Source organism: Vespa mandarinia, chromosome 22 (assembly GCF_050613455.1).
Source record: "Vespa mandarinia isolate Hongniang chromosome 22, ASM5061345v1, whole genome shotgun sequence".
NCBI lineage: Eukaryota > Metazoa > Arthropoda > Insecta > Hymenoptera > Vespidae > Vespa > Vespa mandarinia.
In genome coordinates, this window is record NC_140831.1 from 3,830,206 (window position 1) to 3,840,327 (window position 10,122).

At 29.4% G+C, this 10,122-nt stretch overlaps 1 long non-coding RNA gene across 3 annotated transcripts; it reads right to left on the minus strand.

Moving 5' to 3' along the window:
- Positions 1-111: 111 nt before the first annotated feature.
- On the minus strand, positions 112-8,943 carry LOC118447893 (uncharacterized). 3 transcript variants are annotated; one of them, XR_014983495.1, is made up of 7 exons: positions 8,876-8,943; positions 7,956-8,052; positions 6,969-7,369; positions 6,718-6,875; positions 951-1,102; positions 755-844; positions 112-670 (listed from the first exon to the last, which is right to left on the minus strand). It is a non-coding gene; the product is annotated as an uncharacterized LOC118447893 (long non-coding RNA). The 3 variants fall into 3 exon arrangements; XR_014983493.1 differs by having other exon boundaries at positions 7,902-8,052; XR_014983494.1 differs by having other exon boundaries at positions 112-1,102; positions 7,902-8,052.
- Positions 8,944-10,122: the final 1,179 nt, after the last annotated feature.

The following is a 10,122-nucleotide window of genomic DNA, read 5'->3' on the forward strand; positions in this document are numbered from 1 at the left end:
TCTTTGCATAAAGCATAAACTCAACAAATTTATGTTTAAAAACATATGCAGTATATTAATGCATATTTTATTTGTCTTATTTACGTATATTTCATGTTCACGGTGCTCACTATTAAAATATTTTAATGTGTCATCTATCTGTAAATTCATTCCATATAGCAATCATAATAATAATTTCTTAAAGTAATAACGCGTAATATGTACTAACTAAACAATGAAGTATGTTTTCATGACTTCGAAGCACTTACTGAGCATTAAATATTTAATTTAAAATTTAATTAACGTTTCAAATTCGAATAGTGAAGTCAAATTAGTTTAATGCTATCGAAAACTGTGTAAATTTAGTAAAGTGTTTTTGAATATTTAAGATGAAAATAATGAAAATAATTAAAAAAGTATTTATTATGAAATCTGTGGTAAAAGTGTAAAATACGAAAGAAAATGATAGTGCAACATATGAATACATTTAAACATAAAAGAAATGTTGAAGAACAAAGTGATCCATATAAATGAGAAAGTGAGCATCAACCATCAAATTAAAGGAAAAATGAATTTTACAAGGATTTAACACAAGTAATGGTTCCTGGTAATATACCGTGAAGTTCTTTAAATAACCATACACGCAGAAATTTTCTTGCAAAATATATAGATAATTCAGTTCCAGACGAATCTATATTACGAAAAAATTACTTAGATGAATGCTATAATTCAAGCATTCAGACAATTAGACAAGATATAGGAGAATATTACATACGAATTTCTGTAGACGAAACGATCAATGTAGCAGGGTAATACAAATTTAATAGCTCTGTGAGAATGAAACGTCAAAACTGCGCTTATTGTTCTAAAATAATAGAAGAAATAAATTATGCAACTATATCTTACATTGTAAATTCAGCTTTAAGAATTTTATTATCAAATTGTAGTAAAGAAAAAGTTCTTCTACTTACAACAAATGCAGCACCATACATAGTCAAAGGAGAGAAGAAATTGAAATTATTTTATGCAAACATGATACATATTACATGTGTAATGCATAGTCTACACAGAATAGCTGATGAAGTACGACTCTGTTTTCCACTTATTAATACATTAATATCATCTGTGAAGAAAATATTTTTAAAAGCATCACTTCGTATTGAAGCTTTCTATTAATAAATATGCTTAAAAACAATTTGGAATGGAACACATACATACTACTATTCTCCAAATAATAATACAAAAATTCAAGTTAAAAAGCTATAAAGATACTAAGAGAAAAAATATAAGCTACTACACTCATCAAACAAAAGATACCAAAAGATATAAAGCCACTGTAAAGGGATTTCACTATTCATTTATATTCTGTTTTATGATACGATCATAAAACTCACAGTAAACCAAAATTCGTATTGAAAATAAATGTAAAGGGAATGCTAAAAATAATAATCTAGAATTGTAATGGACTACAAAGAAAAAATATCCAACTACAAGAATTTCTCTATCAACACATGATAGACATATGCCTATGATTATATGATTACAGCAAATACACGAAATACCACTTAATCACTTTAACATAGATCCATTCTACATATACACAACATCAAATAGATCAAGCAGAACAAAAGGAAGGAACTGCATTTTAAGTTCGGAAAGAAGTAAAACATTATCTGATGCAAGGACTAAAAGAAAAATACGCACAGATCATCATTACATTAAAGTATGTCTGGAAAGACAGCAAATTCTTGTGATATCATGCTATATTTCATCGAATCATGTATAATTGAGGAAGAAATAAACGAAATACTACTCAAACGAAACCATTATATAATAGCAGGAGATTTCAATGCAAAAAATCACGGAGATCGTGAATAATTAACAAGAGGCAGACTTATACAAAAAATGATATAAAACTAAAAACTAATTTTAATAACGAAAGATAAACTAACTCATTAACCGACAAATGCTGAAGCAGCCTCAGGTATCATAGATTTCTTTATAGCAAATTTTAAACTATACGTAACAAAGGTAAGGGCATTATGAGAACTAAATTCGGATCATGTGCTACTTATATTATGCATCTTTGCAGTAAATCATAATTAACTAACGCAAGTACATTAACAACTGGAAAAACGAACTGGAAAGAATTTAAGAAAGAATTGGATAAACAAATCGCAATATAGAACTTAACATAACAGAAGACATCAAAGAGGCAAAGGAAAAACTCACGAAAATAATTCAAACAGCAGTCGGCGGTTGGTTGTCAATACCGCCGACGACCAACGTAGCGAATAAATTCAACGAAACTCTAATGTATATAATAAAAGAGAAACGTAAAACGGAAAAGATATGAAGGAAAATATTCATTCAAAATAAGAAAAACTTACACAAGATTTAATGTTTATAAAAACTTATTTTAGCTTTTTATCGGCCACAATGAAAAAATTAGAAACAATATGTCATCCAATTCAACAAAAATATATTAGGGTGTCCCTTAAGTTTTTTCGGCGCCACGCTATGTATGACCTCGAGCCAGCTATGTTAGTAAACATGTAGGTTTATCTGTTGTCCGTTTATGGCATCAATTTCAGTCATTTCACAGCTCTTTCAAAGTTCGTTTCGTCGGTGACAAAGTCTCTTTTAAAATCTTTTTCTATGCCGTTCAATATGGATAGCCAAAAAAAGCATTTGCGGCATGTTATGCTTCATTGCTTTAAAAAAGGTAGTAGTGCAAAGGACATTGCAGACGAAATTCGCACCGTTTGTGAAAGTGGTACTACGACTATTAGAACCGTCCGCTATTAGAAATTGGTTTAAGAAATTTAGAGCTGGCAATTTTTATTTGGAAGATGAAGATCACAGCGGCCACCTAGCAACGACAAATATGAACCTCATCAAGAGTATACTCGCTGAAAATCCGCGATATAGTGTGCGCGAGATAGTGGATGCCACTAACATTCCCAAGACAACGGTACATAATCATTTAATCAAAATGGGATATGTGAATCGGTATGAAGTTTGGGTTCCACGCCAATTGACGGAGATCGACCTTATGAACCGCGTCTCTATGTGCGATTTGCTTCTTCAGCAACATGGAAAAAAATCCTTTTATAAAGAGGCTTGTCACTGGAAACGAGACTTGGATTATATATCAAAATGTGCATCGAAAACGCACTTGGTCTAAGGAAAATCGACCTTCAACTGTTGCGAAGTCTTTCATCCGAAGAAAGTTCTTTTGTGCATTTGGTGGGATTGGAAAGTGTACAAGGTGAAACGATCAATACTGCAAAATATTACAATTAACTCGATAAATTGAAAGCCGCCATAACTAAAAAACGGTCAAAATTGGTGAACTGGCGAGGTGTTGTTTTTCATCACGACAACGCAAAACCGCATGTTGCTTTGGCTGTAAGGCAGAAACTCTTACAGTTTGATAGGGACGTTCTACCTCATCCTTCGTACTCCCCAAACCTTCCCCCATCCGATTATTACTTGTTTCTCTCGTTAAAAAATTCTCTTCGTGATAAATGTCACAAATCCGAAAGCGAAATGAAAACGTACCTCGATGAATATTTTACATTTAAGGCTCAACTTTGGAAAGAGGACATAATGAGGCTTCCTGAAAGATGGAAGAAAACAATAGAGCAGAACGATTCATATATAACACAGTAAATCAACCTTAAACAACAAATATCGTCTATTGATTTCGCATCAAAAAAAAAGGAAAAAACTTATGGGACATCCTAATATTTAAATTACATTGATCGTCTGAGTAATATATCTGATAATTACGGAGAAAAAATCAAAAAGAAAGTGATATTATAACAAAAAAGTACAAAATTATCTATATTAATAGAAGTCTCAAAAATTGTGACTAACGAATACATTGAAGGGCCGATAGAAGTATTAGAATGTTACTGGAGTAAATTTAAGTGTGCATCTTGTAATATAGAATGGTCATTATCCGCATACATGTTAATTTTTACGAATAAACCTCCTCAATTAACACCTTCGAATATGGAACAGATGCTTGTAATATATTATAATTCGAAATATAATATATCACAATAATTTCAAAATACATTGTTAATACCTAAAATACCAAATATTTCGCGTACATTTGTATATATTTTCGTGTATAAATATTATATGCTACCTACATATTTATCGTGCATAAACATCCAATCTACCGATAATAAAGAAGATACAAATCATCAATCATCAGATCAATAGAGTTGGATCAAGTAAAAAACAATACACCATTATTATTCAGATAAAGATCTGGAATTATACCGAGATTTCTGACATTAAATTAATAATAACCAGATAGCAAACAAAAAAGAAGGGTAATATAAATAAACTTGTGGATACACTAAATCAAAATTTTTGTAAAAATTACGATCTCGATGAAGTAGTTGATGTATGTATCGATGAATCAATATTATTTCGAGAACGCATAATTCTTAAACAATTTTTAACTCTTAACGCTCCAAGTATACCTTTCAAGCACCACCGATCTACGCCAAATGTGTTTTTGGGTCGTTATCGGTAATTTTTTACAAATAAAAAATAACATTCCTCAATCAATTACAAGCGATCAGTAAAGAAAGTCAGATCTGAAACTGTTTTATTGTAAACCCATTTATTTTTCAATTATATCGAGAAGAAAAATGAATTATCTTTGTGAAGAAAATATAGATAGTGACGATGACAATTTTTCGCATCTATAATGATGTAGCTGTTGACTTGGAAAGCAGTTATAGTGACAGCAGTGATAATGATATGCTTGTTTCTGGAAGAAGAAAAAAATAAGAAAACTTTCATCGAGTGATGAAATGATGACGAGATGAAGAATCACAGGAAGAAAATCTAACCAAGAGTATTTGTAACGTAAGATATTCTGATTGTCAGGAAATTTTTAAAGAAGATATCATTCCACAATGATTTGAATTTTCGACTGGTACAAAAACTTCTGGTCCGTATTTACACAATTTATGTGAATCTAATTCAGTACTTTCAATTATTTTTTACTAATTTGTCCGTAACGCAATGTTTTCTATTAAAAACATTATCCTACAAACAAATTTATATGCAAAGCAGATTCTTAGGGATAGAATATTATCAAAATGCTCTATGTGAAATGACTGGTGTGAGGTTGAATTTGAAGAGATGAAAGCTTTTCTTGGCGTCGTATTGAACATGGGTACAGTTTATGTGAATTACATTCAAAATTATTGGTGAAAGGAATTTGAAACACGAATACCGTTCTTTAGCAAAATATTTAGCTGGAAGCGTTTTTTCCTAATTTTTTGGATGTTACACTTGAATGAGAATGCTTTAAAAGCTCAAGATATCAAGAGTTCAAAAAGTAAACAATTTCATCAAATACTTGAACGAAAAATTCCGAGAGTATTATTTTGTACCCGGAAAAGAAGTTTCTATAAACGAAGTTGTGAAATTTAAGGGGAGGATTAGTTTTATAACCTATAATCCACAGAAACCTACTAAATGGGAAATATTTGTTCTGACTGATGCAAAATCCGCATATGTTTATATCTGTGTAACAAATTGATACATTTCGTTCCTAGCTGTGCAAGATATTACATTTACATTAGATAGATACTATACAAGTTTAGTCCTGATAGAGGAATTGTTACAAATGAAGTGCCACATAACAGGTATAATATAAAAAAATCGCAAACACATATTACAAGGAATTTTTAATCCGAAATTTATCAATTCAAATACAATTGCAATGCGCCATTCTAATTACTTACTCCTTGTTTGGAAAGACAAGCGAATTGTTACTATGTTGAGCACGTATCACACCTTTGGGTCAAGAGTCATAACTAAATTTTTATGAAATTGTACTATCGAAAAAGTTTCAAAACCAAATGTGATTGCTAATTATACGAGTAATATGGTTGGTGTAGATAAAGCTGATCAATATGCATCAACATATTGTTTCCTGAGAAAATTGTTGAAATGATGGCAGAAATTGATCTTTTGGGGACTAGAAACAAGTGATAATAAATTCTTATATACTTTACAAGCTTTCTCAGGAAAGAAAAGGAGAAAGCTCTTTATCAGACTATAAATTTGTCAAATTATTAGTAAGTCAGTTCGTAAGTAACTTTCGGAATAACAATGTGTATGACAGCCCTTCCTTTCAGACGTGATATATTAATGATTTCGACAAAACATTTGGCGGAAACGGTAACTATATGTAAAAATAATTATACACGTGAAAAATTGAAAGTGTTTTTGATTATAATATAGGAAAATGTAATGTAGATTTGTCTGAACATATTCTATATGATAACATATTCTACACAAAAAAAACCCTCCTATGATATATAGAATTAGTTAGCGAATTGTTATTAAATACATCAGATACATATACGCAATACAAATCAATTACATAAACTGCCAATGAAAAAAAAAATAAAGATCTCTGACTTTTGAAGTTAGTTAATTAATTGCATGACTCATATTACATAGATGACTCATACCAATAAAACAAGAAGATACTATCCTAAGCTAATGAAACTAGACTATGCTCAATAAAAAAACAATTACAACTGTATCATTCACGAGTAAATCTAAAAAATTAATTATTAATGGCTATGTTCATCAACAATTAATAGAAAAAATTACAAACAGTAACTCATGTCAAGTCGAATCTTTCATCCTTGACATAATATATACTGTAGAGACTTAAATTTGTTCACTCACTGCTTAAGAAAATCCACAATAGCTCCAAAACATCGCCCAGTTGTAGCTCGAAATTTATGTAAGCTGTTCCGCAATAGGTCCAAAATTAAATAAATCAACGTAGATGGAAAATTAATTAGATTGAATTTGTAATACATTGACTTAATGACAATGTAAGTCTGAAAAAGGATTAAACACAATTTTTATTAAATTTATAGAAATAAAAAAGATCGTAGAATTATGTTAGCTATTAAATTAAAACATTTATTTACCAATATTCTTCGATGGAAGTGTACTAGATCCTTGATCATCTTCCACTGATTCAAATACGCAATAATTATTTAATAAGAGTCAAACAATGAATTTAATTCGCGAATATCTATTGTTTGTTTTATATATAAGTTATATATAATATCTATTGCTTGTTTTATATATACAGTATATCTGATTGTAGACAATAAAATTCTATACGAACAAATATTGATTCTATGACTGTTTTGCACCCAAATTATTCATACAGACATATTCCTAAAAGTGTTTAACATCATAAAATGCAAACAAATTTAAATTAATCGAAAAACATTAACAACAAATCTACTTCACAATTCCTTCTTTATTTTATCGAAACAAACATCGATTCATCTATGGCTGCACGAACAACTGCAATCATAATCTGAAAAAGAAAACAATAACAATATCATTGTACAATATAAAAAAATTGTTAAAAGTATAAAGTCAAAATATAAAAGATTATTCAAATTCTTACTAATAAAAAGTAATAATGAAATAAACAAAAACATTGTAATGGTAATAAAAAGAATTAAAAATAACATCACCTACGAATCACAATATTATCTAAAACATATTAATAATGTTCACGATGCTAATTATTTTATAATAAAAATACATAGTATAATTCTTAATAATTATGATAATTATTAATTATTCTAAAATAAAATATAGTTAAATTTTCACTGGAATAATTAACACGCAAATACACGCAAATACTATGCAATAAAAGAATAGCCGAGAATGTTATTGCGAGTAGGTATCGTATCATTCTGAGTAGGAGAGGTCACCAATACCATGGTACACCATCCCCGGCACAAATCTCTCATAAAGTCATACATGAAAACAAATTTCCGAGAATCATTAACAGTATCATTTCTGATAATGTAATAGAAGATTTATTCGCATTTACGTACCTTCATATATCCAAACAAACTTGATCTTTTTTTTTAACAGCACACTTAGCTTACCTCGGCAACATAAGAAAAACAGCAAAATATAACACATGACCTTCACTGTGCTTTGTGTTTCCAACTTCGTCGATTCATAGAATTTTATGTATTATATCTGTAAAATGTGTATGTATATTACATATAATATATAGTAGGCAGCATATGTAGTATGTATTATAACATAAACAATAATATAATACTCTTTTGACAACACAAGCTCTTATAGAATGTCTCTTTCTTGTTTTTCAAATCCTACCATTTTCTTCTTATCTATTTACATATATTTATCCTTATTTTATATTATAAATAAGATAGTATTCGCTTGACAATAATAATTCCGGACAAGAACACTTGCTCACCGATATGACAAAGAAATGTCTTAATTTTGAGAATTTTACATATGTATAATATATGAGCGTATATGTAACAGATGTATGAACATACATATATACCCATGACGACTCATAGATACAACGTGTACGTGTGATATATATGCATATATAAATATAGTATTAGTATCCATGTATGCATATGTATTATATGTACATATATGCATATGTATTATATGTACATATATGCATATGTATTATACGTATGATGTATTGTAAATATGTGTACTAGAATATATACGATTTAGATAAAAATCGAATATAACACATAATACGATCAGCCAAGATTAATAATTGTTAGACTAAGTTATCTTAAGAATAAATTATTTTAAGAAGCACACACATCGCGAAAATAAGGGACGAAAAATCGAGAAAAAATAAAGAGCAATAGCACGGCGGTGGACATGTAGATACATGTTATTTTTGCGAATATCTCTAAAACGTAACATTTTCATAACTTGCGAACATTATATCGTAGAAATCTCATGTATGATGATCTATTGTCTACATTGGACGAATTTGTAAATTAGAAAAAAAAATCTTAATAACCTATAATTACAAGACGACAAAACTTCGTTATCACATATGGATCCTAACTGGCCTCAACAATAACTGCGACAGGAATGACAATGCGCCACCTGGTAAATATTTCGTACCAAATATATATATATATATATATGTATATATATTTTAAAGCATGGCCAATGATATTGATAAGACTCGATTATCTTACCGTTGAGTGCAAATGTTTTGATGCGATTGTCTGTAGATTCCTCCCGAACTATTCATGAATTAGGAAAGAGAAATGGAAAGGGAGGAGTTTAAGAAAAATGTGTCAGGAAAGGGAAAGCAATATCTTTATTGATCGTAAGCATGTCAAGATAGTTCATTCGAAATGTTTAAACAATCTCATGTGTGGTCCTTGTCCTGGTGACTGTGTGGATCCATAAGAGTTGTATTGATATTTGAAGGATAAGCGCCAGATAAACTCTTGGCTCGTCGCACCTAAGAGTCTAATTTCACAATTTATTTATTGCCCAGCTCGACACATTATTGAAGACTAGGTACTTGACTAAAAATGCCTAAACTTGGACAAAGGTAGCAGTGTGTTTTTATCTATGCTCATTTTTAGCGAGTATCCGAGTTACAAAGAGCAGATATTTCAAATAATGATATATGACTCTTAGAAGAAAGTACTGTGAGTGATGCACGTGTACGTGTACAATTTATAATACACATATACATAGACATAAATATCTATATATATATATATGTATATATATGTATATATACATATATATATAATCGTACCCAATTTCTTCGAAAGGAAAAACTTTATATCCTATTTTATTTTCAGAATTGCGCATTTGAAATATCTTACATAAAGTAAAAAACCCACGATTAATCAAAATTTTGAACTATTAACTCTTGCGTAATATTACTCTTACTTAATACACAGAAAATGTGAGATATTTTGTCATTTGCTCATATTGTCTTAACAATTGACACATCAAAAACATTTTAAGATTTTATAATTATATTTCGTGTTATTTCAGTCATTCTTGTTATTTTATAGTTTTCTTATGTAATTTCATAGATGAGATATTTTTATTGTCAAATTATTAAGTTTTTACTCATCAATCACTTTATATGTATATACATACATCTTCAAAAATTCTGCATTTTTACAAGATTATTTATTTATATATATTTTTCTGTTAAAGAACACACAGTTAATTTGTTATTTTATGTAACAAATTGTTACATAAAGTTATTCTATGATTATATATTATCAA